The 27,689-nt window shown below is 40.1% G+C and overlaps 1 protein-coding gene across 1 annotated transcript in view; it reads right to left on the reverse strand.

The window, feature by feature from the left end:
• Positions 1 to 27,689, reverse strand: part of RSRC1 (arginine and serine rich coiled-coil 1) — a 202,775-nt gene that overhangs the window by 83,149 nt on the left and 91,937 nt on the right. The window lies entirely within an intron of this gene.

Consider the following 27,689-nt stretch of genomic DNA (forward strand, 5'->3'; position numbering starts at 1 on the left):
TAATTCACTGGGATTGCTCTTGTGAGTGCTAGGAGTCCCAGCAAAAATACATTTATTAGCTATCGTATGTTAGGATAAATATTTTCTTTGAGAAACCCCTTCTCCCTTGGCATCTGCGTCTCTGGCGACCTTCTCCGGCATCTTCTCGATTTGCAGCCCTTTCCTGGCGGGGGACACGGGCACACTCGTTGCCCCCCCCCCAAGATGGCAAACGAGCAAGAAGGGCAGTAGTGCGCGACAGTCTCTCCCAACTGCTATGTGCCCCAGGTCAGTCTGCTTAGTGCTCCATGGGACTCCTCTTGTGGATCTCCAACACAACCTCCAGCACCAAGATAGGCTTCCCTCTTGCCTGGCTCACAGGGCAAACTACCACCACCCGCAGGGAATCCTTTGCAGCCTACTCTCGTTTCCCTAAATCTACATGGGCCAAGCTCTGCCACTCTAACCCCCGAGATTAATTGGTCCGCTCTCCTCCACTGTATGTGCCATCATCTGTGGCTGTCCAGGGAGCCGCATGTAGGCCACATCATGATTGTCCTGACACTGCGGAAAAGGGCCTACAAGTTGCATGGGCACATTCAGTGGCTCATGATCCTCATTATCATTCTACCAGGATATCCATGGACGTAGAAGTACAGGCAGACCTCAGGGCCCTACAGTCTGTACCAGGGAAGACATGGAAAACTATGTCTTTAGGCTTGAGCAATCATATCATAATGAACTTTCTTCTATGAGGGAGGAGGTCCACCAGATTGAGGAGAGAGTTACTACTCCTGAATCTTCCCAGGGACACATAGAGGATAGTCTCCGAATAACTTGCAGCACATTCAGTCGGTGTCTGACCTTTCGGATGCACTTGAACATAAGTGTTAAAGGTATAATATATGGATTTCGGGTCTCAAAGAGGTACTTAAGATCTACTAGGGTGTGTATTCTTTACTATGCAGAGCTAAGCAGCTCCATTTATGACACTGGGGTGAGAATCAGATATGGAAACCTGGCATGTACTTCATAGCAATGTTTTGTGATATTATTGTTTACCACCCTTACCATAAGTTACATGTAGTTGGGTTGATTAATGATTTGTTATATTGTTTGCTTTAATATCCCAGAGTACCCTCTGTCAGAATTGGCGTGGTGGGGGCCCCCAGCCCATTGCACGCACCTTCTATGAAAAGCCCACACTCCACTGGGGGGTTTGAGAGGAGCTGGCCTGTTTCCGACTAAATGTTAGTATACCCCACCTATAGATGTAGGTTGTTGTGTTTTTCTTTCCTTTCTTGTTTCTACCTTCCCCTTTTCTCAGTCTTCTGCTCCGAATACTCTTACCTTCTTAATCCCTTTTCTGCTCCTCACTTGTGCCTTCCTAAATACTTACACTCACCGGCCACTTTATTAGGTACACCATGCTAGTAACGGGTTGGACCCCCTTTTGCCTTCAGAACTGCCTCAATTCTTCGTGGCATAGATTCAACGAGGTGCTGGAAGCATTCCTCAGAGATTTTGGTCCATATTGACATGATGGCATCACACAGTTGCCGCAGATTTGTCGGCTGCACATCCATGATGCGAATCTCCCGTTCCACCACATCCCAAAGATGCTCTATTAGATTGAGATCTGGTGACTGTGGAGGCCATTTGAGTACAGTGAACTCATTGTCATGTTCAAGAAACCAGTCTGAGATGATTCCAGCTTTATGACATGGCGCATTATCCTGCTGAAAGTAGCCATCAGATGTTGGGTACATTGTGGTCATAAAGGGATGGACATGGTCAGCAACAATACTCAGGTAGGCTGTGGCGTTGCAACGATGCTCAATTGGTACCAAGGGGCCCAAAGAGTGCCAAGAAAATATTCCCCACACCATGACACCACCACCACCAGCCTGAACCGTTGATACAAGGCAGGATGGATCCATGCTTTCATATTGTTGACGCCAAATTCTGACCCTACCATCCGAATGTTGCAGCAGAAATCGAGACTCATCAGACCAGGCAACGTTTTTCCAATCTTCTACTGTCCAATTTCGATGAGCTTGTGCAAATTGTAGCCTCAGTTTCCTGTTCTTAGCTGAAAGGCGTGGCACCCGGTGTGGTCTTCTGCTGCTGTAGCCCATCTGCCTCAAAGTTCGACGTACTGTGCGTTCAGAGATGCTCTTCTGCCTACCTTGGTTGTAACGGGTGGCGATTTGAGTCACTGTTGCCTTTCTATCAGCTCGAACCAGTCTGCCCATTCTCCTCTGACCTCTGGCATCAACAAGGCATTTCCGCCCCGGAGACTGCCGCTCACTGGATGTTTTTTCTTTTTCGGACCATTCTCTGTAAACCCTAGAGATGGTTGTGCGCGAAAATCCCAGTAGATCAGCAGTTTCTCAAATACTCAGACTAGCCCTTCTGGCACCAACAACCATGCCACGTTCAAAGGCACTCAAATCACCTTTCTTCCCCATACTGATGCTCGGTTTGAACTGCAGGAGATTGTCTTGACCATGTCTACATGCCTAAATGCACTGAGTTGCCGCCATGTGATTGGCTGATTAGAAATTAAGTGTTAACGAGCAGTTGGACAGGTGTACCTAATAAAGTGGCCGGTGAGTGTATATGCTCCTCTTGGTTGCCCCTCTTCTTTTTATCCAAGTTTACAGCTTTGTACACAAAATCAACAGCGTATGTTTGAGTTAATGGCTCCCTGTCATATTTGTTACCTATACACAATGGCATCCGTTTGGGATGCCCATTAACCCCTTTACTGTATGCTATCATAATGGAACACTTGTCTGCATCGATACAGAAGAATCTGCGGATGGGAGATACCCACTGTAACTGCAGCATTTGCTTCTCATGAACAGGTCACTCTCCCATCTCTGCTTCATGAATTTGAAAGATATGACAATTTGAGCATCTTAAAGATAAACTACACCAAATCGGAGGCGGTGAATATTTCCATTCCCCCTGAGGCACAGCATGTTGCAGACAACTTTCTATTCCATTGGAGTTCTGGCTCCAGGAAATACCTGATCTCACCCGATCGCGAGGCTATATACTCTTTCTGAGCTATATATCTTTGTTAATATTATAAGAGAAAGCTATCATGGTTCTGTCGGATAAATGTCCTGAAAATGGACATTTTACCTTGCTTTCTATTTCTGTTTCAGGGGGCTCCATTCACCCCTCCTTTTTTTTTTTTAACAAACTGCAGACACGCTTTGTCTGGGGTACTACTTAACCTAGATTCGGGTGGACAGTTCTCACATAGCCAAAGGCATCTGGGGGAGCTGGTCTCCATGATCATCCATTGGGCTGTGGCCCTTCAGCGACTGAAATATTGGCATTTTCATTCTACAACTAAACAATGGGTTGCTATTGAGCAGCACTTCTCCAAGACATCCAGAAATGGTTACCATGGTTTAAAACATCCGCAACTCGGATGATCATGCACATTAGTCTTGCGCTGCCATAACGATGTGGCGGAAACGACTCAGTAAATGCCTACTGTTTCGTGATAATGGTCCACTCACTTCTCTTCCCTGTGGCCCTACAGGGCAACTCCTAGGGTGGGCGTGATGTCTGCCCTCCCAGGCTCATTCCCTTCCCAAAAAAGGGATCCCTTAAATTTTTTTTTTAAGTAACTTGCACTGTTATCCCTCGCCATTGGAGGTCTCCTCTCACTCCATTTGTTGAATGGGTTCAAGAGTTAACTCAAATATTTCTCCTGGAAGAGCTTTCTGCGTAAGTGGATCACATCAGCCAAGTGTTCACCTGCATATGGTAACCATGGTTTCTCTTTAAAGGTACCCTGGGCTACTCTGTTGTGCATACTTGAGCTATACGTTGGAAGGTTTAGTGGATATCCCCCACATACCTCACATGCAATATCTGCTTATTCATTATCCATATAGTCCCTAGTGTATATGCCTATACCTGAATGTATTTTCAAGTGTCCTCTGCTGTATATCCCACTCTATCACAACCATGGTAATAACCAATGGGCGGGAATTTACAGGTTATCTCCAGTTAAATTGCTGGCAGCACCTTTGACATAAGTGTATCACAGTAACAATTGAAAACTAAGAAAACGCAGTAAAAACTGAATTTATCATATCTAGTTCAGATCTTAGCACTATATAAAATCATATAAGGCATATCCTTCATTTACATACTAAAACACATTCTACACTAAAGTACAAACTCAAAGTACCGGAATTTGTTTTTTTCCAACCAGAAGGTAAAAAAAAAAAGTAGTTCCATCTGGCTGGAGGAATACTTCTCTCTATACCACCAGAAATAAAATTGACTGCCGATGAAGGCAGCTCATAATACAGGAAAAGCTCAAGTAAGACAGTACTAGCAACCAGATCTCTTTCACAGACTGCTCCCTGTGGTGGATCTCTCTGCTTATGCCCAAACGATTTCAACCTGTTGTGGAGAAGACCATGAAAAGGCGAGCCTGCTGGCTAATTTACCAAGGGATTAAAGCCCTGAAACCACTTCAATCTGTTACTTGGTTTTGTTTTAAAGGCAGTTACCATTATATAGACGCTCATGTCAAATGGAAATTCTGCATCAAAGAAGCCAGAATTCAAAGCAAAACGCAATTCACAATTAGATTTCATGCCTAATGCTGTTTATGTGATGACTGTCAGTGTAGAAACTATAAAATTTTGCATTTTGTTTAATAGGATGTATATATATATAATGATCCCAAAAATGAATTTAATATATAAGTGAATTCACTATCTAGCTGGGTATATAATAATTAAAGTTAAAATGTGGCTACCTCTTGTGCCCCCCCCCCCCTGCTTCTTCCTCATAGATTGTAAGCTCTTGTGAGCAGGGCCCTCACTCTTATAGTTCCATATGACTGTTTGTACTCTGTAATGTCTAATATTATTTGTAAATGTTCCCCATAATCTGTAAGAAGAAAAAGGTGAAGTTGTCCAATTAGGGACAGTCTATACCCATTAGTCACTTAAAATATAACTTTTATTTAGTGCTCTTTTAAAAAGAATGGAGTGTTACCCACCCTCAGTGGTTTTATTAAAATTAACAGACAGTGTTTGACAGACTAGAAGTAGATCTTGGGATATTACTAAGACTCGATTGTCAAAAATCCCCTGACAGTTATAGGTCTGGGATGGAAACTTTGATGTTTATTTTTATATCTTTATTCCCAGAGGAACCAGTACGGTTACATAGAAATTCCCACTATATAGGGGAGGATAAAGATAGCATATCTGCTGTCCCCCTACCCCAGTTCTTAAATTTAGTGGGGTATAGTATCCACAGCAAGCTCCAGGTTGTACCGGTGAGTCCTAGCGTACAAATAGAGGGTTCATACACTGTGCCTTTTTAGTGACTCTGCAATCTATAAGGCAGTCACAGTATCCCCTTCCCCAAATTTTGGGGTAAAGGGGTCTTGTCCCCACTCCCCACTCTATTGGGGGAAGCGGAGAAGGTAAAAAAAGGTACAGTCTAACTTGAAATTCAGTGCATACTATTAATGTGCTGTCTACTCGTTCACTCTGAAATTATTCATTAGCAATTTTCTCTCACTATTGTCCATTCAAACACTGCTGAGTTAAAACCTATCTATATAGCCCCACCATAACCTGTAAAGCGCTACAGAATTTGATGGTGCTATATAAAGTTTATTATTATTACTATATGGAAAATGGAGTAAAATGAAGAGTCTCATTGGAAAAGTACAACCTTGTATAACCATAACTTTTGGTATTCTATTCCTGCCACTGAAAATGTCAGTTCTGTGGTGGTCTATCTGATCACTGCAATCATACAATGTTATTTTGAGAAATAAAATAGAGATGAAATAAAAGAAAACTTCAAAAAACACACAGCTATATTGCGAGGCCTCAAAAGGCAAGGTGCTGTTTCTACTGGTTACAGATAACTGTGGTTTTGTGTAATGTATATGAACCTCTTATTGAATGTGAATGTACATTACCATAGAATTATTGCTGCATATTCAAGCATCATACACACATATTTATGTATTTATAATATGTTATCGTTATTAGGGTTGCACGATGTATCAAAACCTCTTTACTCGCTATATACTTTCAAATTCAGAAGGTTTCAATATTGGTAATTTTCGGTACCGAGTGCCATTCTCCTAGTAGGGAGGGAAATCCTCAGAGGAGACATGGGGTAAGGAATCCTTTGTATAGATGGGTAAGGTCGGGGAATCCTTAGTATAGATGTCTCTGCTTAGCGGCAGTGCAGGAACCATGCCATCACGGAAACATTATGAACTGTTCATATATGGTTTTCTACATCTCTTTTTTTCATTGATACCATTCTGGGGATTGTACAATCTTTTGATAATAGTTATTATTCAAATTTGTATGTGTAATAGGCTCTTGTGTGTTGTTTACAAAGCTAGGGAACCCCCTTTTTACCCATCTAAACCAATAAAAACAATGCTAAAATGCTGAAAGTGGACATTTCGGAATTTTCTTTCTGTTGAAGGAACATCGCAGGAAATAGTACAATACAAAATGGAATGGGGCCATTAGAATTTTCTTCTTTTGCTTTCAATTTTTATCAGATATGGGTGATAGAATAAACTGCAAGATTACTATATTTCAGTATATTGTGATAATCAACCTGTCGAACAATGCACGCTTTGCATCAGAACCGCGTTGCCATTTGTGATCAGTGTATTTAATCCTGTAAGTATTTATGAATAAGGATTTACTGAAATGGAGCAAGAGAGCTGGTCCTATTTGTTTCAACATAAATAATAGACTGACAGTTGCTAAATTTGTAAAGGTTTTCTATGCAAGTCATTTCCATAACAGACAGGATTGATGTCACAGCTCATAAACATCTCCTATATCCACAGTATATGTATAGTAAACTTTCCAAAGACCTCAATGTGTCCGATTAGACCATAGCTTCCTATGGAGCAGCACGGTGGCTTAGTGGTTAGCATTACAGCCTTGCAGCGCTGGGGACAACAGTTTGTATGTTCTCTCTGTGTTTGCGTGGGTTTCCTCCAGGGCCTCCAGTTTCCTCCCACACTCCAAAACATACTGGTAGGTTGATAAGATTGTGAGCCTCATTGGGGAAAAGGACTGATTTGGCAAGCTCTGTGCAGCACTGCGTAATGTGTGTACACTATGTAAATAAAGGAATTATTATTATTATTAATGTGGTCATGAGGCAGCTCTAAGGCATAATACTAAATGCAGTTACTTGACCTCCAGCAAGATGGCAGCCCCCATAATCATGGACTACAAATCCGAAATTATAAAAAGTTTAGAAAAAAAGTTATATGTTTCACTGTGTAAGCCCAAAAGAATATAAGCAATATATTCCTTTTTAACCCCCATGTTGCACAAAAATTCACAGTGCAAAATAGTTTGCAATGTAGGTTTGCAACGGGGGTTCATTTATTGCTTTTGCTTTCAAACACAATTTCATCATCAGCTTGCTTTTGCTATTCCAAAGTAGAATGTGTGTAAAAAAAATTCTGCTGTGAAGCGGAGCCATGCGTCTTACAATGTAAAGAGGGATGGTAAGGAAACACTGCTTGGCTTATTTGCTCTCTGAATTATGCCCCAGTCATACAACCAGAGATAAATTGCAATAATCATACTACTATAAATATAATGTGTAGCTCTGGTAGTGATATCTCTAGCAGATAAAGATATAGTCATATATAGGAAAATGAATAAACTAAGCATTATAGTCAAATTACCCATAAAGTGATACTACAAGCTTTAACCGTCCATTAAAAAAGTAATTGAATCAGTTACATTTTCCCAAGAAAATCTCATTCGTGTAAATTGTATTGCCAGCCGTCTAAATAGCAAATACTTATTACAATGATAAAACGAGGGCTTGTTTGCCAAAGGCAAAACTAACACAGTAGTGATGACTTCTGTGAGAACTAGATCAAGAAATTGAGGGGGTTATAAATGTGACATCAAAAGAAATCAGTAGTAAATCTACAGTGCTTAGTAATTCAACATGCTTTCATAGGAAGTCCTAGGATCTGCTTTGTTGCATCCCAAAATGGTTAACTCCAAGCAGCTCCCCAACGTTAATGTCCACTTAAAGGATATCTACCACCAGGATGAAGGGTTGCAAACCAAGCAACCTGACATATTGGTATGTGCTCCCTCTGGCAGGATCTGCTCTTCTTTAAAGGAAACCTACCATTTAGAATGGTAGGTGTAAGCTGTAAGTACCGAGCACCAGCTCAGGGTGAGCTGGTGCCGGTACATACTTTCGTTAGTGTTATAAACCACGGTATCACGGTTTTAACACTTTTTAAACTTTAGAGCAGAAGGGGCTTCGGCGCGCGCAACATCTCCGCTATTTCCTATGGAGGTGCGCGCAGCGCCGAAGCGTCTTCTGCTCTAAAGTTTAAAAAGTGTTAAAACCGCGATACCGTGGTTTATAACACTAACGAAAGTAAGTACCGGCACCAGCTCACCCTGAGCTGGTGCTCGGTACTTACAGCTTACCCCTGCCATTCTAACTGGTAGGTTTCCTTTAAGCTTCCTATGCACTTGTTTTTAAGAAAAAAGGCTTTAAGAATTATGCAAATGAGCCAGAGGGCTCCAACTCCATTAACACCTATAGAACCCAGAGCCCCTCTGACTCAGTTTAAAATGATGCTAATGAGCTTAATGGGCTCCTTAAAGGACACCTGTCATCAGCTCTGTGCCACTTGTCCTGTCACTACTACCTGTTGTAGCAGCTCTCAAGGATTCCTTCACAACTCTATCTAGTCAATTCATACATTAATCATTGCAAAATCATCATTTCTTTATTATGCAAATGAGGCTGGTCACATGGTCAGAAGCAGTGATGTCACCCCTGTTCCCCCTCCCCTCTCCTCCCCCTGCTCATGTCTGTGTGTAATGTATAGTAAAGCATTGCTAGTGTGTGTGCTGCATCTGCTGACATGCTGCATCCTCCTAAAACACAGAGGTATGTTCTGCTATAACATGGCTGCCTGGAGCTGTTGTATCTTTCACATACACACAGACATGCACACACAAGCTGCAGGGGGTGTGGCCGGCAGCACCAGGAAGCACATTATTATACAGGCTCACACCATTATACAGGCTGTCAGTCAAGCACTGGGGGTGTGGCTGTGCCTCCTTTAAGGTATTGCCAGAGCCCCTCCTTTCTGTAGCTTCACAGTCTGCTAAACTGTACAGGAGCACTTCCCCACACCCTCTGAGTGATATTACAGAAAGAAGGGGGAGGTGCGGAGGGAACCGGGCAAACACTGTAACAGCCATTGAAGCTGAAGCATGGAGGGGCTCTGGTAACTCTATCAGGCTTTTTAGCATAATTTTAATAGTTGATTTTAGAAGGAAAGAGACCATGGATAAAAATAAAAGATGACCAAAGTCACAGTGGCTGGATCTAGGAGTAACTTCCCCCGGTTTATCATGCTTGATAGTATCAATAATAATAATAATTATTATTATTATTATTATGCTTCATAGTAGATTTACTTTAAGCCTTGGACAAGATGAACAGCTAGTTAATGCACTAGCCTGCCCAAATGCCATCCTCTGATAGTGACATCAAGGGTTATAAGATCTACATAAGTGTATACAAATAAGTCAGAGCAGCTACAATGCCCACTGGGAATAGATTACCATCATATAATTTATCCTATATTAAATGTGTTATCGGGCAGCAGCCATAACAGTGCTATGGGGCCCACAGTGTCAGGGGGCCACAGCATTGGGTACAGGGGGGTGTATATGCTGTATGTCTGTTTATGGCAGTGGTGGCACACCTATGGCATGGGTGCCAGAGGTGGCACTCAGAGCCATATCTGTTGGCTCCCAGTCTTTACCCGAGCACAGAGTTAGCTAGACAGGTTGAGTGACCCAAAGCCTCCCCCAGTAGTCCTGGGTAGCCCAGGATGTGCTGTGTTCAGTGCTGATTTAAAGCAACTCTTCCTGGGCCCCACAATTCTTCTTTTCAAAGGGACCTTGGAGGGTAGCTACAATGTTAATCCGAATATCCTCTCCTTCTTTTAAAGGGAACCTATCACCATGATTCTACCTATAAAGGTAGATCGTGTGGTAGGTGGATGAATGGGACGTGGGGATAGCCCTTTTTTGGGCTAATCCTCACGTCCCGGCTATCTTTTAGAAAACTTTAATCCGAGGATATGTAAATTTTTTTAAGCGGCTACTGGGGCGTGGAGTAGCCGGACATGAGGCTACACGTCGCGGCTACTCCATGCCCCAATAGCCTCTTTTCTCCGCCGGAGCCGGAGCTACTGCGCATGCACAGAGCGCCGCAGATGCCGGGGACTCTGTGTATATGGTGTATATATACGGTGTGTGATTGTTACTCACATGTAAGAGTATATGAATATGTATATTTTTAAGAGAAGAGGGGCCCCATTCAGAAGTCTGCAATGTGGCCCTGCATTAAAGTTGATATGCACCAACCAAGCTTAAAGGGACCTGTCAAATAGAAAATGCAGTTTAACTTGTAATTTATCCATTTATAATTCTGCTCTCACTATATATAGTCAGGGAAGTTTCCTCAGTAAATTACATATCTCTAAGTACAGTCTTAGGTTAGAGGTTGCAGATCACTGATAGGAGCACATCTGGTATTATCAACATAAATCAAAGATAGTAAATGAGCCCCAATCTGTCATATCCATTTATAAGGGTCGCGCTGCACACTTGTTGGACCTTTTTCTGGGCTAAAACGGTTTGCACAGGTATTAAATAAGTGTCTGCGCAGGGATTGTGTCGCGCGCGACCCTTTTGTGGCATAGCTGCGCTGGCCTCCATGCCACAGAAATCAGGGGGCATGCAGTCAGACGATTCGACTGATTCGGACTGAGCGCCGAATTTCAAATTGTGTTGCACGCCCGATGTTAAAGATGCACCACAAAAAAAGATGGTGAACTTTGTCAGACCTGAGCAGGCAAACACATTCATGATTTCAGGCGCACGATCTTATAGAGGGACAATGCACTTTCAATTAACTCCGGTGACCCTGTATGTAAATGTACCCCATTAACTTGAAACTTTTCCCAAAAAACTAAATATCAATGTGTCCTGCAGATAATTTTCCATTTGAAAAGTTCCATGTAAAAGGAATCTGACACTGGCAGCTGTATGTACTAACTGAAACCTGTGTTGTGATAGGCTGTTTTGTTTACAGTGACACTAGATGGGGGGATACTTACAAATTATCAAAGACAGAATCTACTATGTTTCCTTTAACAAAAAACATCATTTTTATTTATATAGTGCAATCATATTCAATAGCTCTTTACATATAATACAAATAAAAACTACATTACAGAGTACAAACAGTCATGGAACAATAAGGCCCTGATCGCGAGAGCTTACACTCTATGAGGATGAAGGGGGTGACACAATAGGTATAAGAGCTTGTAAAATGGTCCCGCCATTCTTTATAAGGGAACAGAATAAATAAATAAAAATGATGCAGCTTGAACTGGTCATCAGCCGCCATTTTATATAAAAAGTAAAAAGTTAATGGACCTGCAGAGCTTGGTATCCGATGTTTGCTGGATAAGAGATGTGAGTAGGACACAGCATGGGTAAGTAAAGAGTTGCAGAGGATGCAGTTAGCGAGAGTGATAGGTCTGCCTAAAGAGATGGGTTTTAGGAATTGAAAATTTGAAGGTTGGGTATTAGTCTGATAGTATACAATGCACTATATTAATTTTTGCTTCTGAAGATGCACTAGGCCTTATTTTCAGGGAATGTCTTATTTATATTTCAATAATTGAAATTTAGCATAACCATTCAAACTCTTAATTCCATCATTCCGTACAAGATAGATTTAATAGGTTTGCTCTTAAAGAACTGTCAGGTTGAAAAAACGGGACAATTGACTTGACTATTAAAACCCTACCTGTAGTGTAACATACCCAACTGCGATGCCAAACTGTAGTACTTAGTGGTCCAATCTTCAAAACTCTCTCTTGGCGGTCCAGGGTATTCATGAGGGGGGCATCCAGATAGTCCGCTCTCTTCTGCTGGCTCCCCGGACCACCAGTCCTACTTATACCAATTCATATTGGCAGTGGCCTATTGAACTTGTTGTCATGACCTCTTGCAGTATCTAAACAATCTACTAATCCAAATGTATGGCGTTGGGGGAGCTGCAATGTCTGTTGCTAGTTCTTATTTTCCAAGCTTGAAAAAATTGCACTAGGTCTTTTTTTCGGAGGGGGAGGGGGGTCTTATTTTTGGGGAACACACTCCTCATTGGAGGAGTTTAATCTGTACCATATTAATTTGCCACTATTCTACATCTGTTATTTATGTATAGACGTGTGGTAAGGAGACCCATCTGATGTATGGAATTTGACTTAGAAGTAACACTCAAATCAAATGGATGTATTTAAATAAGCTCTCCTCCAGAAGGAAGAAAACTTACTCACATGAGACTAATGGTTTGGTTAATACAATTCAATATGCATCTAAAGCAACATGTGCTTTTGAGTAACATGAGGAACTCAAATGACCTGAATCTTAAAAGACAAAAAAAAACTCGGAGTCCATTCTTCCACTTAATTGCTTCCACTAATTATGGAGGGCAAATGACAACAGGCCCATAGGAGGGAAGATGAACCCATAACTGTGTGGTGTTAAATAAAATATGCTCTTCGTAAAATTCTTTGGAACATCACAAGATTTATCCAGTCAGCATTTCATAATCATCCTTAAATCTACAGAGACACAAATGTATTTCATCAGCGATGAAATTCTTCCTTGACTGCTAAAACGAGAGTCAAGAAATGATTAGAATCTAGTTTGCCTAACAGTATGCATTAATCAGAAATCATAATAAATCCATGTGCTTCTTCAGACAGCGCATTTGTCAAGCGCTTAAGTGCAGCCACGACATTGACTAATGGCCACTGAGCTGGAAGGGTCAATCATAAACTCATCAAATGCTTCATTTAATTTCATAATTTGGCCAAACATAATTTGTTTATGGAAAAGATATCAGGTGCTAGTGAATGAATAATGGCTGTGAAAGCAAACTCCATTAATCAGCCAATGATTACAAATGACTCCGAGATTGTTTATTCTAATTTCATTCATTTGGCCCAACAAAGAAAACATGGGCAAATGAAACTAGCTGGAAAAGATGGCACAGTTATTGCAGCGTATTTAATAAGACAATGATAAATACTCTCATTAATAACAAAACGCTAGAGTTATAGGGCTGAGGATTAAATAAAAGCGTTCCACGCATCGGGTCATATTCCTGGCTTATGAATCCAAATAAGACAATATGGAAACTGATTACATCTGGATTCCAGCAATTAAAGTGCTGAAAATAAATAGGGCCGGCGATTCGACAGCAAAACACCGACATCTTAGTTACAAGTATGAGACATAAGGATCAGCCATTTATAGAAATGTCAGCAATTTGTTTCTGGCTCCTATGGGGCACATTTAATATGTTTGTCATAACTCCACCTTCACGAATTTAGGTTTAGACCAAGTATTTCCAGCTCACTCAAAAGGGTGTAAAGGCTTCCCTATAAATGGGCAGGGCTGAGCATGAAAAGGGGTGTGTCTTATATGTGCAATATGCAACATACTGCACTTCATTATTGAGCATAAAATTGTTGAACTAATGTTATAAATCTATTAATAGTAAGATCTATAACATCAGCAAAAATGGCCAACATATTATCCACACACCTGCTGTAAAGGTTACAAAACACCTTGACCTCAAACCATATACTATTTAACTCGAACCATATATCTGGGGAACACTCCATTTAAATTACATTTATCATGTTTAAAGCTAACCTACATTTACTCATAAGGTTTATAGTGTGCCAGCGCATAACATAAACCCCTTATGTCAGTGATGGCAAAACTTTTAGATGCGGATGCCCAAACTACAACCAAAACCCACTTTTATGTCGCAGAGTGCCAACATGACAATTTAATCAGTAACCTATTGATCTCTGCTGTAACAAAAGTTTCAATTGTATTGGCGTCTTGAGGGCACCAATACAACAGAAAGCAGGAGACATTTGGATTGTAGTTTCCCTCCAGGGTCCCCTGAAGAGGAAGAATCAGAGGACCCAAAGGTGGAGCTCCAAAGACAATCCATCTCTAACCCACACCTTCTCGCTCCTCCTTTAGTCCTGGCAGCCAAATAGGTGTCACTTTAAAATAGCACTGAGCGTGGCACATCCTGGGTTGTCTTGGACTGCAGGAGGAAGCCTTGAGTCCCATCTCGTAAATTCTGTGCTGGGTGCCCACAGAAAGGGCTCAGAGTGCCACCTCTGGAACCCGTGCCATAGGTTCGCCACCACTGCCTTATGTGAATCTGGAAATATCTAGAGCCTTCTGACTTCTGATACATCCAGCTGCTGAAAAGGCAGTTCTTCGCAACTTCCCGTGGAAGGCTATAGCTAGTGCGCTGGCCAACTCCACTGCTGTGCACAGCTCCCTTCATGCCTCTCTATGCTTGTGGAGGAGAGGGGAGGGGGAAAAGGCCAAAACTGGGTTACAAATTCAGGTAAATCCCCCCTATACTGTCTTTTTGAACAGCACATGTAAAAGTATATAGGGTCCAGACTTCTAGATGGCTGCCCAGGCTTACCATACAAATACAAGTTAAGATTATTCTACCAAAATGTTTCATAATTTTGGTGTAATAAACTCATTTTTGATTCAGAGGGCTACACCATCTCTGATTTTGTTGCTGTGTATATCTGTCGGGTTCACAGGGGAGAACGCTGGGACTTCTGGTCCTTCCTTTGATGCCTCTGGTGGTACTAGCAGCGTTCTCCGACCTCCTGCGCGTCTCCGCGCAAACTCCACCTCTCGTCCGCTACCAGGAGTCTTTGGTGCGCGCTCCGGGCAGAGGCTGCTAAGACCTTGCACTGTTTAGGGGTTGAGATCTGGACTGCTGGGAGTTGTGGTACCTCTGCATGGTCTGCAATTGCGCTTGGTTATCCTGCACCATGAGGGGTTAATTCCCAGAAGTTGTCCAGCTCCAATCAGGTTCTGGAGGTGGGGTTCTGGCTGCATAAATTGCAGCTTCCCTAGTCACCTGTGCCAGTGTTTGAAATCCCTTTCATCGCTTGCGCCTTGCTATAGGTTTCACCTGCTCTGAATTGTTGTGATCTCGGGTAGTTTTTGACGTTGACCCTTTTGATTACCGATTTAGCTCTTGACATAACCTCTCGTTGTGGCTCTTTTGTTACCCACTCCTAACAATATCAGGCGTTACAAACCCCATTATAGAGGTGATAAACACACATTTGCCGTTTCTCGAAGCAAATAGTACTGACTAAACTTTTAGTATCATGGATCCACAATCTGTGGAAGTTCCACTGCCTTTGTTGTGCCCTAACTTTTTTATGGACATATCGCCCATGAGCCAAAATGCTTTTTCTCGTAACTTAGTCTCGCACATGCAGAGCATATCATGTCAGAGCACAGCGAACGCATGTGGCAACTTTTAAACCAACGCATTTGGTAATAGGATCCATAACATTGGCTCATAATGACCACTCAAGAAAACTGGTGGTACAACTGGTCACTTTGCATTGTGAAGCAACTAAATCACATTTTTATGTCATGAATGGTCCTTTAAACACGTGAGACGGTAAGGTTCTTGTTAAATCAAGTTTCCATGTTACCGTAATAATATATTAGGATATTTTGGGGATATTATGTTCTTTTTCACTAATTCAATTTTTAACACACCCTCATAATAGGCTGATAACTCCTGTCCTTTAGAGATCCACACTCAGAAATCATCTCATTATTATCACAGACAGGATTACAACTGAAAGTAAACACCTCTATTATAAGACTAGCAGCATATAACATAGCATCCACCACTGATAAGAGGTAATGGTCACAGCTCCCATCCTACGCTCCCTCCCTGTACAGATCACAGAACTCTTCTTTAGAGGTCAAGGAGCCGTCTCCAGAATATTGTCGCCTAAGGCCCATGTAGCTACAGTGAGGTATCTTTATAAATGCTGCTTAAGGGACAGAACAGAATCTTGGACAAAATAACCACCAACTAAAGGGATCTTTTTTTTTTCTAAATCAGGCAACCCCCTGAAATATTGAATACTTAAGTATACAATTAGGGAAAAAAAGAAAGAAAGAAAACGTAATGTGACTCATTTACGCAGTAAATAAAATATGGTTAAAATACTAAATCCTAACTTTGAGCTTTACCTTCTCTTGAAAAATCTGACAGTAGCCCGATAGGATTAAGTCAAAGAAAAAAAAACATCACTTATTATTCTAAGGCCAGTTTCACATGGCAGTGCTTTGGTCAGTATTTAACCAGGAATTAATTCTAAATATAGAAAGCATATACATATCTTGTGTTTGGGGCCCATTGTTAGTTGTGGCTACCAATATGTTACTAGATCAGTCGCATGGTCAGCTAAAAACTGACTATTTTCATTGTCGTGTGCATCTGTTTGTAGGACCTTTCCCTATGGGTTGAGTGGAAAGCTGCCATGTAAGAAAAACATTGCAAACTTAAAGGTGTTGTCCACTTTCAGCAAATATTTATATTTATTGTATTATATTTATTGTTTGTGTAATAAAAAGTTATACAATTTTCCAATATACTGTCTGTACCAATTCCTCATGGTTTCCTAGATTTATGCTTGCTGTCATTCTATAGAAAGCTTCTCTGATTAGTCCAGTGAATAGAAATCTTTTCCTTTAACAAACAAAAGCAATTATTTGCTGAAAGTGGACAACCCCTTTAATTGTTCTATTGTGAAAGTTCAAGAGAAAGCTTCCATGAGGAAGTTCAATTGGAAGTCAGATTGGAAATATTTAAACATCAAGTACTAATAAAGTTTCTCTTTTTGTTTTTTTTTAACTTATCCCTTACCAACTCAAAGCTGTGCAATGACTGTGCCGTTCCATGTAGTGTGGGATTTATGCCACTTTATGTAATGTAAATGGTATACCTAAGAATGACAACATGTTTTATTGGGGGGGGGGGGGGGGGTACCAGAAAATGTCATGTACAACTATGAAACCTTTTTATTTATTTTTTTAAGAAGTTTGAGTAAGGACGGTACATCAAGGTGACAGCGCTGCCAGGTAAATTCATTAGAAATAAAAATGGAAGAAGAAAAATAGAAATCGTTGAAAATTGCCTACAGGTTTGTGTGTTTTGCTGCTTGTCAAGCTGGGGACTGATTCCAGAGACATGAGGAGAGAAGTTGCTTGAGGCGTTTGTAAAAATGAGATGAATCAAAGTATGCATCAATATCAGAACACATCTCTGCCATTTCAGCCCCATGTAAGAGCTCAAACGCATTCTATACATACAGCCAAGTACAGACATCACTCTACACAGGAGTATTACATGTGTATGAGGCGGTGATTAAACGGAAGCACACGTGATGACAAGGTGATTAAGACATGTTCCTTTATAACCACAGATGACAACTTGCACCTATACCACCACAGGTCTAGAGTAATTTGATAAACTTTAAGTCCAAAAACTTCTGTGATATAAAGATCAAGAGAAAAGTGGAAATATTCATCAGTCTGTAATTAGTGTGCACATTTGCATCAAAATCCGCAACGCCATATGTCATTTCTTCACTTAAATCCCATCAGAAAATTCAAACACAAGGACCACAGATCATGCTCATCTATTGTATGGATAAAATAGGGATAATTGTGTGCAGAGGAAGAACATTCACACCAAAATATTGACCATGCTTCAGCTAGAAAAATAAAATCACAAATATACTAGACACATAGACACGTAATATTGTGCATTGTATTCCTGAAGAGAACGATTTGAGAAAAATCAAAAAGCACCATATCATTCTCTCCTGTTAAGCTCAAAATTTTGCTGACTATTTAACAATATAAGGGGTATTCTGGGAATTCTGAATGTCTGATACAAAAACCCATAATGCTATAAATAAATGAAAACTCTGTGCCATTAATTACAAAATGGAGCTTAAGTAGTTTTTATGCCTTTATGATTTAAAAAATATTATGGGCTTTCAAAAGTAGGAGGAGTTATCTCCAAGATGGCCGCCATCTACAACTGCAAGTCCTATTTTAATTATCCATCACAGTGTATGTCCACACATTTTTCTGCTAAGGGGAGCAGTTACTCATCCTGGCCACTACACAGAGAATTTCTCCCAACTCCAATTTTTTTTGCTGCAATAAAAATAAAGTGTAGGCTTGGCCATTTTAATTTACCCCCCCCCCCAACATGTGGTAACCTCAGCAGGTGGAAGTTCATGAGGTGGCATCCACAAATACCTGACCTGGGATATGACTAAATGTTTGGAAACAAAGTACTAAAAAGAACCAAATTTTGAAGAACTGTGTTTTGTACGCATCCATGACATTTCCACAACCCAAAGCATTAGCATAATGTCCATAGAAAGGCCTCATATTTAGTAAGTAAGCAGATAGAAATGGAACGCCAATGAAAAAGCAAGGTTATTATTGTAAAATTTTGGGCAACATTAGGTCTTTCAAACCCTTGAAAACTCTGTTATGTCCTTGATAACTAAATAACTAGACTCAGAGTCTGAGATAAAAGAACTTTGATAATTTAATAGATGGTAAAGATTAGAGATTATAGCGCCATCAAATTCCGCAGAGCTTTACCACACCTTTGTATGTGGTCTTAGTAGCAGTATGACTGGGTAAATGCATTTATATTCCAGGGTTGTAGCTAGACTTGCTGTGTAAAATGCCACAGAGTACAGCCTCTTTGAGGACCAGTGATCTAAAAGCAGGCACAATTCTGAAATATAAATCCATTTTTTGCAATTCTGCAACTACCAACTCAAAAAAAGGTATGGCTACATCCAGGGCTGCTACAAATTGCTGTCTGCAGCTTTGTATGGTCAGACCTGTGGGTAGACTCCCTTTAACATACTGTGTATAGACAACATCTCAATGGATTTCTAAAATGATCATTCTCACAAAATTCCAAACTATTCTTGGGGTTTCCATCCCCTCCCACCAATGCATTTATACTGATCCACAATACTTTTTACTGAAGTCCTAAATCTTTTAATTAACATATAACTAGACTTGATCTTGCATATTTATCACTATTGCTGATTATGCGAGATAAAACAATTATATTACTAGATAGATTGTTTTTGGTTTTGATACAATTGGTATTATTTAAACCAAAAGGTATTATAATTGTTTATTTATTGAACATTATTAACTCCATAAAGCTAAACATTTTAAAAGGGGTTTGTTCACTGAATAAAAACAAGCACAATTGAGGAAAAAGCTAAAAAAATTGAATAAACTGGCACAAGTGGAAGGAGGATCTTGCACAGGAGTCTAAACAGACCTGTTTGAAGGTTTGGAAGGAGAGCGACAGTCTGACATATTTTGGTATAGAACTCCAGGTATGGAGGAAGCACGAGAGGAGTTGTTGAGACGATTGACAGAAGAAGGAGACAGAAGGTCTTGTAAGAATCAGAGATAATACACGGGAAAATTTTGGGGATTTGTATCGAGGGGACATGTTAGTTAATCTTGGCTAGTATTTAAACTACATTAGTTGTACAATGGGTAGACAGTGGAGATAAATGTAGAGAGGCATGACAGATCAGTAACAAAAAGGGAGGTGGATATGCTGGGCAGCCGAGTTATAGTGAACCTGTCACAAGGAATGTCATTTTTAGCCGGTGACAGGTTCCAATAGCATATGACGATTTTAAAAATGCCTTTGTCGGCATTCTGAATCATCTCAGTACTTTATATAAGTTTAATTCCCATAACCTGGCTCACTGCCTGCAGGGTGTGATAAGTTGCAGGGGCGGAGCAGCTGCAGCGAGTTTGTCAGGCTCCTCTCCTTCACACTTCAGGCAGAGGAGGGAGGGGGATGGTGTGGAGGAGAGGAAGAATACACAGGCTGCAGCTGCCCCATTCCCCCCATCCCATGGACACAACACATGCTGAGAGGGAACCAGGTAATGTGAATTAATGAGAACAACCGAAATGATTCAGAATACTAACAAAAGCATTTTTAAAATGAGCAGAGCATAGATTATTGTAACGTGTCAGCAGCTAAAAATTACATGCCTTGTTACAGGTTCCTTTCAAGGATGAGTTGAAAAGGTGTAAGAGTGTTAGCTGGGAGACCACAGCAGAGAATATTGGAGTAGCTCAAGCAGAACGTGATGAGGGCATAGACTAGGGATAGGACAGAATAGGGTACAATAGAAAGCAGAGACATTTTTGTAATCAATAGATTTGGTTGGAGAGAAGGCACACTTTTGGCACAATGTACCCCTCTGTTTTAGGATCTACCCACCCCCATCTCATAAGTTGAAAAGTGTCTAAAACAATAAATATGGCACTCCTCTTATACTTCAATTTAAATTATAACGTTGGTTTCATTGTTCAGAAGGACACCATTGAAAATTCAACTTCATGTTGCATATTCATCATTTTATAAAGCTCACGCTATTTTCCCAAAATACATTTCTGATAGTTCTTCTGGTGCATCATTTTCTTTTACATTAATAATTTTTGTCCTGAGCTTAACTCCATTTTCTTTTAAGTGTAAGCCGTTATGTCATTTAAATGAACTACAATATACAAGGAATTGGTGACTTACACATTGTAGAGAAAAGCAAAAAGCGTTTACAATTATGATTGTTACTATCACAACGATAAAGATAACACTTTGAAATATGTAAAATCCTGACATTGCCTAGTTGATTCACATGCACATAAATCAGTAGTATGCATGTCCAAACCTTTTGTACTGTATCACTGAAAAGTGACACAATATACAAAGCTGGTCAGTCTTCTGCTGTCAGTCTCTATTTCATATTCAGTACCAGCTGCTGACTTGATCATTTTGCATATCTGGAGACAAAATAACCTGCTTAACTGAGCCGTCCATAGACAAAAAAAATGGCATGCAAGAAAATAAACCAATGATCCTATTAGTTCCAGCAGACTTAAATCAGAGGCTCGACGTATGTGGTCCTTCCAGACACATCTGTCATCATCCATTTTGATTCTGTAGTGAACAGTCTCTTTTCCTTTATATATTAGTTAGTTGAATATATTTGAATACTTTGTGGTTACCAGGACCATGTACATTATTCCCATTAAACCAGAACACATCTCAAACAATGGGATTTCTCTCTATAAACTGTATCAAGGATGAACACAACTTTACAGTTCGATCATTCCCTTCAGCAAATAGTACACCAGGGAAAACTAGTAATATTGCTGAAAGTATACATATTGCTTCAAACAATATTCAGTATTTTCTTATGGAGCATTTATACATTTGATAAAACTTTCTGTTTCTAAAACAGCTTAACATTTTCACTTCTATATTACCTAGACACACACTTTTGCTTTCATATTACAGAGAAGAATATACTCTTTTGGATCACACCAGGCTTGTGGTTCTGTGAGCTCCCGAACCAAAGATACAGACAGTTAAATGGTTTTGCCCAGTTCTCAAATTTTAATCCCAAATATAAATTGTTACTTTAGGATTTTACTCATTTTAATTGCCGTTTCAGCTCCGATAGCTCAGTGATGGTCATGATCCCTCGCTGCTATGAGATGCTGTGTTCTGACAATGTGCTTAGCTGATCAGGATACAGGTTATATACACTTCTCTAGCTTCTAAAAATTCTACTAGTATCTGACACATAGAATAAGAGAGATGAAACAGATGAGAGATGATGAGATCCATGAGATGGATGTAAAACACAATGACATGCTCATCTCTGCTAACTAAAGACCTTATTTATCTGTAGCCTGTCTGTCTGTAGCTTGTAGGAATTCTCTGCACGCTGCTCGCTGGCAGGAAGTGCCTGTGTCTGAGCTGGTCTTGTAATTAGGAAGGGGGGGTGGAGGGGCAGGAGGCAGAAAGCACTGCAGTGTGCAGACAAGAAACGTTATTCATGAGAAGAATCCAACCATAATCAGAAGATTCCCGGGCGGATCAAGGGGCAACCAAATTGTAAACACTATCACTGATAGAGATGGTTGGACTTATATCTGTGAAATGCTGTATTTTTTGTTAATAACAGTGAATTAGAGAATGTCTTATTTTGTTATGTTGAGTATATTTAAGATTTTTGTCTTTGTGGGAATACCCCTTTAGAATAGGTAGGTACTGGAACTGCAGTTTACATTTCCCACTAGGTCTTTAACTGCCACCTTTTGTAAATCACAGAACTATAAGCCTGATGGGATTTGATATATAACTGAAGATTTTTTTTTACACTATTTTGGTGGAGATTTTCTTTTTAAATTAGTAAGTTTTTACATAAAAATTGGAATTCTAGAAAGGATATTTTATACTCACCAGAGGGGCTAGTATGGGCTTAAATCTAGTGACAAGTAGGTTCCTTTTAAACTTTTGTCACAATGTCACTTATACTGCTCCATCCTGCATATATTAGTATGTGTACATTTTTTTCCAAAATTCTAGCCTATGAGTAAGGCCAATAGAGGGAATTCATCACAGCCATACAGTATGATTTTTTAAAAAAAAGCCTACGAGCAATGGATGCCTTCCAAATGTATAAAGAAAGGCATCCATTAAAAAATTAGTTAGATGTATGTGTTTTATTATTCTTTTCTTCATATACGTGTGTATATACATCTAAAACAGACAGCTGGAGGTATTAGGTGGTTTCCATTGTAGACAACAGTGAAAAAGAAAGGACATATTTGTATTTTACCAGTCAAGAAGAAGGTAATAGATAATAATACAATATTAGGCTACCATACAAAAGTGTCAGCATTCTACTGTCAATGGCCGAGAGCAGTGTGAGCTTGATACAGAGCCTCTGTACTGTGCTATAATGAAGTCTCATGAACAGCTTTACTAAGACCCCAGTGGATTGGCAAGTGACAGAAGCTCAGCTAAATCCTCTGTTTACACTAGAGATTAGCAGGGTAGGGCTTGAGAAGCAAACTGTGCTGTCCATGGTCAAGGGAACCTGCTCCCTGTCAGCCCGTAGGGCACAGAGACAAAGCTCGGTCCAGGTAGGAAGTGACCCATAAACCTATCCCTACCCAGGATTTATTCAAAGCCAGTCTGCCTCATAGAATCTCCATATGACCATTAACTGGCCTGCCAGGCCTGCCAGGAGGCCTAATTACAGGTCTACAGAGCCCAATAACAAAGGCTGAAGAGATTTAGTTGAGGGATGATCTGCTTTATACTGACTTGAGAGAGTCCATATAGGTGGAGTGAAATAAAGAGGTTTAGCAGAAAATTCCCCCCAGGGATGCAGCATTGTAAGACGTGCAGGGAAACCAGCCCACTTCAGATGGGCTTAAAACATGCCACCCTCTCAAAATTAACATTCAGCCATGGCTTGCTTAACATCTGCTCAAACATGGGAAGTAGCTGTGATATTGTTAGCCTAAGCAGAAGAAGCCATTCTTGTATATAAATATTCGGAGATCTGAGTAAACGTGCAGTATTTTGAGGCTGATCCTTTGACAATTCTTAAATGAACTGAAGTCTAGTGTGAATCCCCAATTAAGCCGTGTTTGCTCACATGCACAGAAGTGTCAGCCTGCAGACAAAGTCATGGGAAAACATGTCAGCCACACTTCTGTCATCCCAGGTTATGTGAGGGGTTACTCTTCTAAGCTCTCTACGGAGTGACCCATTACTAGACATTTTAAATTCTTAGAAAATAAAGTTTTGCCAAAACAAACTTGTCGCCTGTTCTAATATTACCAACTCTTTACTTTATATCGAATAAGTATTTATCAAAATACCGCATAAAACCGAGAAGTAGTAAAAATATTAAAAAACTGACGTTCTTAATTATACTAAAGGCTTCATACACCAATCGTATATATACACCTGCTAATATGCATAGGAGATAAGTATAAGTACAGTCTGCCACATACAGATATACACTAAAAAGCTCCTGCATGGAATGGCTGACATGACTATAATATTTGGAGAAATAGGGAATTTGTTTTTCCCAGAAAGAGTGTTTCTTTGTTTAATGGGAAACATTCCGTATTAAGACATTAGCAGCAAATGCCAAATAATTTTTTTTTAAAATGTAATAACTTTAGCTTAATATATAGTAAGCAAATTACATACAAATCAGACATAACACTAAAAGAACATGACTCAAATTTTGTAGCTCTCCCTTGTGCTGCCAAAAAAGTTCAGCCAATAGGATCATGGATCATAACATTTCTGAAGGTCTCTTGATGGAATACAGAAAGTCATACAGAAAAGGAATGACATAGTACATTCATAGTACATATTACAAGTATTAACCACATGTTTTTGCTTGTTTTTTTTAATTTTTATTATTTAAAGCCATATAAAAATGCATAAATATATAATCTTTATATACGGTTATAATAGATAGATAGATAGATAGGCATACACAGCACAAACCCGTAATAAATAATCTACATTGGAAACTTCAGATTGTTTTCTAGCATTGAGGTGTCAAAATATTTTTAAACATTATTTAAAATCCAAAGCACCGAGGCCAAAATGATATATATCTCATTGTATTTTTAATACATTTCAAGGTGTTAAGATTAGAGAAATCAGGGGTGACAGCTATGTGAAGAATAAACAAATTGTTCTTTTTGAGGGCCGGGCTGTCACATCTGTTTTATAATTATACGCTTCAAAGGCATATTAAAGATATGGAGAATAAGGCATATATTTGAAACTGAAAAATATATAACGCTATTTGGAAACTTTATTGGAAAAGATGGGAATATTTTCTACCAATACATAATCTCACTTTAACGGGGACTGAAAAAAAATAAAATTGGTATAATAAACTAATGTTCTAAGGTATGAAGGAAGTAAATGGAGAAAAAGACTACAGTGTGATGGAAGAGATAACAGCAAAAATTATCTATTTGCCTTTTTTTTTCTCTACGTAAACTATAAGAACTTAGAACATGTTAAAGTAAAATTGCTCTATATTGTTCTATTGTACATTTGGGGAAGCAACTAGTAACCAGCCACGTACAAGGAAATTTACTTCTAATGCAGACCTTTTGAGACTTCTTACCATATAATGTGTACAAGAGGCAATTTTAGCCCAAGGAAAACAGTGTGTGGTAATATTATAGGTAACATCACTTATTGGGGCAATCATGGAAAGACCCTAGTCCCCACAATCAGAAGAATTTTGCATATTGGTATATTTATACGATCCTAATAGAATGCATTATTTTTGTATCCATGTTATATGGATATAATTTGCAAGTGTGCTCATGAGGACTTACCAAAAGATTACGTTGGATGTTGATATATAACTGACAGTCCAATTGTTCGCACCAAAAAGGTGCTCAGAAAGTCTCCAAGTGAATTCGGTCTGAAAAATTTGCTCAGTGTGTTTGCAAGATTTCCGTGGTCGAAACTCAAATCACTGACTTTAACTCCGTTCAGTGATTCGAGGTTTGGTTTGGGAAATATCAGAAGCCTGCGGAGTCAGTTTCTTGGACCGAACATCTCTTGTGCAGCGGACTTTAATGTCAAGTATTAAGTTCCCACCAACCAATACATTTATAGGAGCTTTATACTTCATGTTAAAGTCTGCCGTCCATGAACAAGTTCAGTCTTAGAAACTCACTCCTTGCACTTGCAGTATTACCTTGAGCAAGCCAAGAATCAGTGAAATTCTGGATACTCAACTGATTAAACCACGGCTGGGAAATTTTTTGTACAAATGTATGGCAAATGTAAAGCAACTTTAAAATCTTAACACTACTGCCCTGTGATGTAACACTAACTTCTGCATCCCACTCCTACTATAATCATATGAAGGAAACATTTTATAAATCTGGTGTACACTCACCGGCCACTTTATTAGGTACACCTGTCCAACTGCTCGTTAACACTTAATTTCTAATCAGCCAATCACATGGTGGCAACTCAGTGCATATAGGCATGTAGACATGGTCAAGACAATCTCCTGCAGTTCAAACTGAGCATCAGTATGGGGAATAAAGGTGATTTGAGTGCATTTGAACGTGCCATGGTTGTTGGTGCCAGAAGGGCTGTTCTGAGTATTTCAGAAACTGCTGATCTACTGGGATTTTCACGCACAACCATCTCTAGGGTTTACAGAGAATGGTCCAAAAAGAAAAAACATCCAGTGAGCGGCAGTTCTGTGGGCGGAAATGCCTCGTTGATGCCAGAGGTCAGAGGAGACTGGGCAGACTGGTTCGAGCTGATAGAAAGGCAACAGTGACTCAAATTGCCACCCGTTACAACCAAGGTAGGCAGAGGAGCATCTCTGAACGCACAGTACGTCCAACTTTGAGGCAGATGGGCTACAGCAGCAGAAGACCACACCAGGTGCCACTCCTTTCAGCTAAGAACAGGAAACTGAGGCTACAATTTGCACAAGCTCATCGAAATTGGACAGTAGAAGATTGGAAAAACGTTGCCTGGTCTGATGAGTCTCGATTTCTGCTGCGACATTTGGATGGTAGGGTCAGAATTTGGCGTCAACAACATGAAAGCATGGATCCATCCTGCCTTGTATCAATGGTTCAGGCTGGTGGTGGTGGTGTCATGGTGTGGGGAATATTTTCTTGGCACTCTTTGGGCCCCTTGGTACCAATTGAGCATCGTTGCAACGCCACAGCCTCCCTGAGTATTGTTGCTGACCATGTCCATCCCTTTATGACCACAATGTACCCAACATCTGATGGCTACTTTCAGCAGGATAATGCGCCATGTCATAAAGCTGGAATCATCTCACACTGGTTTCTTGCACATGACAATGAGTTCACTGTACTCAAATGGCCTCCACAGTCACCAGATCTCAATCCAATAGAGCATCTTTGGGATGTGGTGGAACGGGAGATTCGCATCATGGATGTGCAGCCGACAAATCTGCGGCAACTGTGTGATGCCATCATGTCAATATGGACCAAAATCTCTGAGGAATGCTTCCAGCACCTTGTTGAATCTATGCCACGAAGAATTGAGGCAGTTCTGAAGGCAAAAGGGGGTCCAACCCGTTACTAGCATGGTGTACCGAATAAAGTGGCCGGTGAGTGTGTATCAGCAGTATAAAAGCAGAGCATGCTGTAGGATGCTAAGCCCAGAGTGTTGCTACTTTTTATTGGTGCTTTCATAATCTGAAATTAGTATTATTTAAAAAAAAAAAAAAAAAAACATTAGTTCCAGTGTTCTGTACATATGATCCAGATGTAAAGGGGACATATTACATATAAATTATCAAATCCAAAAGACACTTTTTCTATGCTGTTTGGGCCCTGTACTAATCACATGATATGTCCGTAGTGGGTGTTTGAGATGTATGTTGACCATCGATCCGTGCCGATCGAAGCCGATGCTCTTAAGGAGAACTGCTCTGCATGTAATTAAAGTAACTATTTCAACATGTCAACAATAATACAGTATTACCACTGGGCCTCTTCTAGGCATTTACTTATACTTTACCGACTTTGTTACATGTGCTTTTCTACTGCAAAGAAGGCAGTAGAGTAGATTCACACATTCAACCATTAGAAGTGTAGATTAATTCTTTAAGAAAGGGATGTAACACCCTATTAGAACATACGTTTACAGGCAGTCCCCTACTTAAAGACACCTGACTTACAGACAACCCATAGTTACAGACAGTCCCCTCGGACTTCTGG

The sequence above is a fragment of the Engystomops pustulosus genome, chromosome 3, assembly GCF_040894005.1.
Source record: "Engystomops pustulosus chromosome 3, aEngPut4.maternal, whole genome shotgun sequence".
Classification (NCBI taxonomy): Eukaryota; Metazoa; Chordata; class Amphibia; order Anura; family Leptodactylidae; genus Engystomops; species Engystomops pustulosus.